Source organism: Ruditapes philippinarum, unplaced genomic scaffold, assembly GCF_026571515.1.
Source record: "Ruditapes philippinarum isolate M1 unplaced genomic scaffold, ASM2657151v2 ctg1054_1_1_1_1, whole genome shotgun sequence".
Lineage (NCBI taxonomy): Eukaryota > Metazoa > Mollusca > Bivalvia > Venerida > Veneridae > Ruditapes > Ruditapes philippinarum.
The window spans coordinates 194207-203798 of NW_026863137.1; positions in this window are offsets into that span (position 1 = coordinate 194207).

Consider the following 9592-nt stretch of genomic DNA (forward strand, 5'->3'; position numbering starts at 1 on the left):
AGTATCTCAGTTGTCGGATTAAGTACATGTATATATATATTAAAATTTTACATTAACATTAACAATTCCATGTATTTAAAAATCAGCTTCTGTATGATTCAAGATGACATTCTGACCGCGACAGAACTATATTTTTATACAGAGATTATAAAGCCTACATATTGTATCATTTGTTATCTTCAAGAAGATATTATTCAGTTTAAGACAGCTCGTGGTGCATTTTTATGAAAAATACAAGTTTGCCATATTTGTTGCTAAACAGTTTTTTTACATGATATTTTTGCATTTCTTTCAGATGTTTGTTGAATACCTCATACCTGGCATAAAAATAAAAAGCAACACTTTTGAAGTGTCACAGGTTTTCAATTGCAAACATCTGTTAGAACAAAAAATATAATAATTTATATTCGTTCTCAAAAAAAAAAAAAAAAAAAAAAAGAAATCTTCAAGAATCTTCCACAGTATTGTAACCATTTGAATATACATTTCGCTCAAATTCCTATTATCGATCATGTCCATCATACGCCGATACTGTTTACAACGGGAAAGATTAATAACGAAAACGCGGTAAGTAGAAAATCGCGCGATCGTTTTTTTTTTAAATTTTGCTGTAATTTGGGAATGACACCTACGAAAACATTTGATAAAAATTAGCAGACGAACAGAGATATAAAATTTCACGAATGTATATTTATACATGCGACTTGTGTATGCGTGTATCTATATCATAAAACAACACGATAATTTCAAGTTTCATATGAAATGTATTTAATTGCAAATGTGTGTGAATAAGACTTAAATTTGCTGACATATTATGTTAATTCAATGTATTTTTTCTCCTGTTTCCATGCTGATGATGCAAGAATGGATGCCTCTGACGATGAATCTTTCCTACATGGTGGAAAATGTGAGAACATATTTCGATCTTGAATTGATTTAACACGTCATTTGACATCACATGATATAACATCATTCACATGTGACACGTGTCATAAAGACTTGTTTTATTATATCTTTGATCTTTGCATGATAAAGTATTATTTCATATATCAATGTTGGCAACGTCAAGATTTTTCCTTTTCTTCTGAGGCGAAATCACAGCTACATAAAAGCTTCTCTCAACAAAATGGATGATATTTAATTATTCCAATACACGTATCTTCAACATAATCGAATTGGCCCAAAGACAAAACAACGACCTCTATATGCTACTTAGCATTTATGCAAAGTTTTATATTGTTTCTCTTTATGTAAGCCAAAGCAAAACAAAAAAATCCATTGCTCGGAGCAAATTTCGAATATAAGGGAAAGTATCTCAATTGTCGAATTAAGTACATGTATATACATTAAAATGTTACATTAACAATAACAATTCCATGTATTTAAAAAGCAGCTTCTGTATGATTCATGATGACATTCTGACCGCGACAGAACTTTAGTTTTATACAGAGATTATAAGGCCTACATATTGTATCATTTGTTATCTTCAAGAAGATATTATTCAGTTTAAGACAGCTCGTGGTGCATTTTTATGAAAAATACAAGTTTCCATATTTGCTGCTAAACATTTTTTGACATGGAATTTTCAAATTTCGTTAAGATGTTTATTCAATAATTCATACCTGGCATAAACATAAAAAACAACACTTTTGTGTGCTCAAAGTAAGCAACTCTTTTCTACCGACTTAGAAATTATTTTGTTTATTGATTTTGTTGATCATTAACAATAAGAAATATATTTATAATTGACTTACTGACTGATTTAAAAAAAAATCAGAGTAAGTGTCACGGGTTTTCAATTGCAAACATATGTAGAACAAAAAGTATAACAATTTGTATTCGTTCTCAAAAGAATCTTTAAGAAAATTATTCCACAGTATTGTAACCATATCGAATATACATTTTGCTTAAATTATTATAATCGATCATGTCATAGTGTCCTGTGATATACTGTCCCAGATGACACACGGAAGTAATAATTTGAGACTGATGATTGTCGGAAGGAAAGTTAAGTGCGTGTTGCGAACAGATAAACATGTTACTGAACGTAAATCGTCTAAATAATTTCAAACAAAATTCGGCTTATACATCATATCAGTACAACGCATGGTCTCACAAATGCACGTAACTATAATAATTACATTATATTAATAACTTACGGAACGAACGTCAATAGTTCCACTCAGGTACCCGCTCGTGTCTGCAATAATGCTTGCGAAATATCTACATGGGTACTCCTTTCATATTGTTTTAGTAGACAAGGGTTAATGAAACCGAACAGAGGTGCCTTATGTGCAAGTGTTTTTTCATATGTTCATTTAACGAATGTTTGTTGGTAAACAAGTCTTTTTGACACGTGTCAGATGTGTATGATGTTATATCATGTCATGCCAAATGACGTTGTTAAACCAATTCTAGATCGAAATATTTTCTCACATTTTCCACCATGTAGGAAGGATTGGTCGTCAGAGACATCTATTCTTGCGCTTTGCATCATCAGCATGGAAACAAGAGAAAAAATACATTGAATGAACATAATACGATATAATATGTCAGCAAATTTAAGTCTTATTCACACACATTTGCAATTAAAAACATTTCAAATGGAACTTGAAATCTTCGTGTTGTTTTATGATTACAGCAAAATCTAATGATCGCGCGATTTTCTACTTACCGCGTGTTCGTCATTTTCCCGTTGTACACAATATCGGCGTCTCGCGTTTGTAGCTATATCAACAAAAATTAACAGAAATTACGTCCATTATTTTAAAGAATTTCTTAAATAACGTCACAGAAGAAAGCGATGTTAAGCGAGTGTTCTACGTTAATTTTTTAGGTTTTTTTTGTCGAGAAATATATGATGACTTACTGCGCTTTTCTACCTTGCACCGGGATGTGCTTATTTAAAAGCAATATAAAATCATCATTCATTGACACAGTTATCTGTTCCTTGCAAAATGTGTTGATAATATTCTACAAGGTGTGCTGATAAAAATTTATTACAATACACGTTGTGGGTCAAGACATATTTCAAAAGTCCACGAATTTTTGGATAACCCCTCGTATATATATATTTCATATTGAATATACGGGTAGACAGCTAGCTATTATTGCCTAAATATTGCTATTACTATCATAAATGACTAGTTAGTGTCCGATACAAATATGCATGCCATATTATTGAATCATAAGTTTGCAATCAAAAATGCTTGAAGTCTCCTTGAACAAGCGTTTTTGTGTATTGAAAGTTATCTCTGAACATGCGAACTGAACCTGTACAGAAACATATTTGCGGCTTGTTTAATGCACATTCGAACAAATTCGAATATATGAGGAAAAAGAGAGCATAAATGTCACGCGTCAAATCATGAGCAGTTTATAACTTTAATAACGTCGCCAAACCTATAACCGAGAGTGGTCATATACATTGCATTATGGAATAAAGTTTTTCGCCCTGTATTGATCCAGAATTCACGCGGGCTGTTCAACACCATGAAAAAAATACTTAATACCAGTAGTATAATTTTGAGTTTCATTAAAAGAATTTAAATAAAGCTGCACGTAAGGGAATTAGTCAAAGTTATATCATTAATGTCAGTGATTCATTTAAATGCTTATAGACATACCAAATTCATGTTTTCTGTATTAGCATGTCTCGTGGAAAGAATCAAAACATTATATAACTATGGCGACAGTTTGCCGACAGTATTTTATCACCGATATGACTGATGATTGTCTGAATCAGTTGTAGACATCATTTAATAATATGTATTGTTTTAATACGTCATTTTGATGAGAATACATTATCATCAATATTATATTGGTATATTTATTTTAGTCACGCAATCAAAACAGCGCGTTTTTATTATTATAAATTCATTTTCAGATTTTTTTATTATTTCAGTTTCCTCTATGCCGTTAAATTTAATATGATGTCAAAGATTTGGTATCTTCATTTAAAAAAAATCTTTGTAAATTTATTGTACTAAGGTATGGCGTGGATGTTTGCGAACTACTCTATAGCACGTCAGTACACCCCGAATTAATTGTTAAGTATATACTCTGACGCTTAATGCACATAAATAATTATCGTACGACCACATAGGTGATCAGATGTATATTGTAGTTACCCATAAATATCCTTCAAGATGTTATATATGGTCATTTCCAAACTAAAATAAATAATTTTCGTGGCTTATGGAAAGTGTAACCATCCCTCTATAGACCATAAATCTATTTTATTCATGTGAAAGTTGGATAAAGTGCTATCTTTTATATTCTCCTTATTCTTCGTCAGGCATTTATCCAAATAACGCTAAGATTTGTTACATAAAACGTCATATTAACTGGCTTTTATACTGGCTGAGATTGAAGACCAGTAATCCATTACGATGAATATTTACATTAAGGTTTTATCTATAGGTTCTTAAATTAGTAGTTTTGTAAAATAAAAAATTGGATGTTACGTGTTGGGCAATTAACATCAGCACAATGATAAGTTTGCACGTTGTAATAAACACCAATTGATAATTTCTGATCTGGTCTATAAAGGACCAATAAAACACTATAAATTTACTAACTAGTATTGTTTACATATACTTCTATACCTTTGAAGTATTTACTTATATGTTGTAGATCAGCTTCAGTCTCCAGTGAGTCCAGTGTACAATAGTTCTTCAAACTTGGCTCAAATGTCCACAAGATATTGTGCAGAAGAAATGCCACCCTTGTGACTGTCCAACGTCAATATCCCAAATTCAAATGTCAGAAATGTCTTGTCCGCACCCTAAATCCTCATGAAAGTTTTGTTTTTACTCTTTGTCCAAATAATCATATCAAGAAGGCGATGTGCAAAGCCCATGCCTCAAGGTCAAATCCATATTTGAATGTCAAATATAAGAATATTTTGTGATAGAAATAATCTCGAATTTTAGTGAATTATTTCAGACAACACACTATTAAATCCGAAATCAATCTTTAAACGAATTAACAGTAATGTCAATGATTTGACAGCCTTAAATTAATTCAGCAAAAACAAATCATTGATGTTACACGAAACACATTACGTCCACAATGTTAAGTAACACATCAATAATTTGATATACCGGAAACGTTTTTATAATCTTTATGTAGACAATAGATAGTTATTTGAATTGTTTACCCCTCGTGGCTGAGGGGTAGCCGATAAGGGGGCGAGGCATCAGAATTACAGCCAATGTTCATACCTGCTTGATAGTAAGGGCGAATAAACGGGATCAAATTATTAGAGTCTATACATTTCTTAGCTTCAGCAGGTGAGGTGAGTCTTACCGCTGGTGTTGCTTTAAGTTTTAAACACCCGAGGCTAGCCAAAACCATCTTTCCTGTTCCTAGTAGTGCATTTAGTAGTGGTACGAGCATTTAAAATGTTACGCTATAGCAACTCTCCGAAATGCAACACAAATGTTTTATCTAAGAAACCGTTGAACTTCGTGAAAGGTTTTAAAATCCATCATTATATTTACATAAATTATGGTAGTGAAATAAAAAATTAAATATAAGTATGCAGTACAAGGCAACAGGTTTTATACAAACAAAAGCTATGATAAAAATACATAAAAATATATTAAAATTAGATTTTCAAACAACACCATAATGACATTTAATTGGCTTCTACATTTTGAAAATCATCGTATGGAAAATGTTGTAAGAAATTATTGATTAAACGTGTAATGTGATACACTGTAATCAGAGTGCTCACGAATAGATGTGTAACATTGATATTGGAACATAATTATTTCATATAATTTTGTTCTTATCTGTGCATGTGGCAATTAATTTACTTGATTAATTGTCACAGATAGTAAGTACTAATTGAAATACGCTGATGTTATCTGATGGTCTAAGCAACTCTAGTACATAAAGGTTAAAATCACAAACTTAATTATACGCGTGCACATATGTAACGCAATAGTACGTTTATAAAATATTATCAAACAGACAAAAGGTCTAACTACTATGCAAACCTGGTTGAAAATAATGCCTGAGTGTATGGAAATATCCATATTCAAGGAACATTGCGGACTCGGTTTGATTGAGTCTGTACACTAGGGATAATGAATCAGTGCAACATCCCTCACGCCCGCTCAATTCTTAACACTAAATAGTTCTGGCATCATGACAATGATCCCGAAGGACCAGAAAAATATAACAACGCTGAAGTAAAGTACGGGGTAACTGTTTACAGATGCCATACAGCACTTGACACCTGCTGTTGTGAGGTATTCAACACTTTATAAATTAAGGGAATCTAGCTGCACATTATCAACAGAAACACAGTCATATGAATATTTTGCTATGATTTACAAAATATGCATAGTTGAAACATATTTTCATGAAACATATGTAACATATAGATATTTTACAAGACCAAATCAATGACTGTATTTATTGCATTATTGTCAACAACAGTTCAAATCTCATTCAGAAAATACACGACAATTTTAGGATGCTTATCCTTTGTATGTTTCCAAAAATTTTCATCTTTTCATCTACTGAAACGTTTGACAAAAAATTAAAACAATATATGTATCTTTTGAAAATATCAAAATTCTTAAGAATATAAAGTGCAACAAGTTTAACAAGAAATGTGTAACACATATGCTTGTTGAAATGAAGAGCTCTGGACTCGATATAATGTGTCTTATTCCAACAACAAGTTTCAGACAAAATTACAGTACAAGACTGCCGCTGACGTCACGAGGCAAATTCATATTAGTTTCAATCCTGCTCACTTACAGATAATTTTTTGAAGATGGATTCGTTCAAATCTAAGGTTTGCACACGTGAGTTTGTGAAGTTTAATTCATGAAGTTGAAATCGTGAATACATGATGATGAAATCGGGAAACTGAAATATTGTGTCCATGAAGCTAAAATCATAAACATGTTAAATTAATAAAGCTGAAGTCTTGAATTCATGTTCTTGAATTCGTCATGTTGAAATTGTGAATTCATGAATTGAAATTGTTAATTTGAAAGCGTGTGCTAATGATGTTGAATTTATGCAGTTCCACTATTAAACTTTACTTTAAACGTTTATTTGGTTCATCATTCATTAGGCTTTAATTTGGAATTCTAGAAGCTGCACCCGAGAGGTTGAAATATTGAACGCAATATGTTGAATTCGTGAAGTTGGATTCGTGTTACGCCGCTTTTCATGGAATGACACTACTGTGTCACATTGAAGGCTCGATGATAACCGCCGTATGAACACATCTGCGGATGTTTTTAAATTCAAAATTTCACAATTTTCGTGTTTAAATGTTGAATTCTGCTTAAGCCGGTGCTAGGGGGCATTGACGGTAACTTGCGAGCCTGCAACATTTGACAATTTTGCCGTGTTGGGCTTTCTTTAGAGATTCTGTTTATCTCTATTTCTAAAATTTTAATTGTTTGTTTTGAAAACGTGCATTCGTGAAGTTGAACTCACTTTTGAAGTTAAAACCATTTTTCCTTGAAGTTTAAATAATAAATTCTTGAAGTTTATTTTTAAAGAAAAAATCGTGGTTTAGTGAATTTAAAATCCTGAACTCATTTAGTTGAATTGATTGCGTAAAGATGTATCATCTGGCGTTCGTATTGATGAGATCCCATCGCTTGTACGCACATTAGACTGAAATAGGGATAAACAGAATCCCTAAAGAAAGCCCAACACGGCAAATTTGTAAAATATTGCAGGCTCGGTTTGATTGAGCCTGTTCATGGACGGTATTGGTAAGTGCAAACTACCGTCCACGCCCCCTAGCACCGGCTTAAGCAGAATTCAACATTTGACACGAAAATGGTGAAGTTTTAAATTTAGAAACATCCGCAGATGAGTTCATACGGCGGTTAAGTCTTTTATTTAAAGAACTATCCTACTCACTATTGTTTTTTTTCGAACGACAGCGATTATTTTTCATCTCTTTTGAGCTGATTTTTGAATCACTTAATACTTGTTAATGACCATCATCCCCACTTGCAGACATGGTTTCACAATAGTCGAGCGCGCTGTCTAAAGCATAGCTCTTGTTTGTCATTGGCCTTGATAACAGTCTGGGTAAAATATTACCTTTGACGACGGATGTTTATGATTTTTAAAACTGTAATGAAACAATTAGAGTCTGACTAGCTACATTCAGCTTCCTATGCATTATTTCAAAAGCCAGCTGACATAATTCTCTATTTATATAAATAACGCTTGTAGCAGTTCATTTCTTTTCAACATAACATAAGATGTACAGATTTATTGATTACAACTTATTCTTCAAAACCAACTACCCTGACACAAGTATGTCAGCCTTCTATTTGGTACTGCTATTGTAATAGTGTGAATATTTTAATATAATCGTATATAATATCATTTGTATTTTCCTAAATCTTAAATTACAATTTTATATAATTTTGAGTCTCATTATCGAACTCAACCGTTGCATATAGTGAACATTTGATTTCATTTTATCTATTAGGGTCTATACTATTACCTACGGAAGAGCATAAATGCCAGGTGTTTGTTTCTTACTAACTCGAAAATTCGAGTAACTTATCTCGAAATTACGAGTTACTTACTAGAAATTTTGACTTACTTACTCGAAATTTCGACTTACCAACTCAAAATTTCGAATTGATTACTCGAAATTTCGACTTGCTGACTCGAAATTTCGAATAACGTAACTCGAAATTTCGACTTATTAACTCGAGATACTTACATTGCACGACTTACATTGGTTGCCGGATTCAAGGATTGAATTCAAGATACTTTCTTTCATGTGTAACTATTGCACATTTAACAGAACAATTTAATATGGCCAAATTGTCCACACATACAAAACATATCATTTCTATTTTCTTGATTGCTTTTTTTTGGCGGTGGGGTGTTAAATCACACTTACCACATTTCCGTGTTAACCGGATGTTTCTTGTGTTTAAAGCACACATACAACCATCATGTTAAGATACAGCAAGTCCAAAACCCACCCTATTGTAAACTGTGCAATATGGATGTGTTAACTAAGTTTTAAGTGGCGTGTATACGCTAGTTAGTCATGTGTTAACTAAGTTTTAAGTGGCGTGTATACGCTAGTTAGTCTGTCACGTTTCTTTATACTAATAATATTTTTGTAACATTTTTTAAAAGATGTTTGTCAATACTCTATATTCATCTTTTTACTGAGACTTTGTTTCATCATGTTGTGTTGATAAAAGTTGATAAAAGTGGAACTTGTTGTTATATACATTTTGGGAATAATATTAAAAATCCGATTTTACAAGAAATATAGTCAGTCTAACAAATTTGACAAAGGCCTCAGCACGCCCTATTTTGGCCACTCCGCGGCATTTTCCTCAGATGTCCTGCAAGTGAAATATAGGATTGTTTTATTCACAGGGATGAGAAGAATATGAATAGTGAAAAGATATGTTCGAACAGGTGGGGTACAATACAACGTCTGAAGAACGCCCGAACGTACACATTAAAGGAAACCTTGGATTTTTTTAGGTCGGGCGTGTACATGCCATTGTCAAAAGTGACCACACTAATAACTAGAGGATATTTGTTTGTTTGTGTGTAAAAT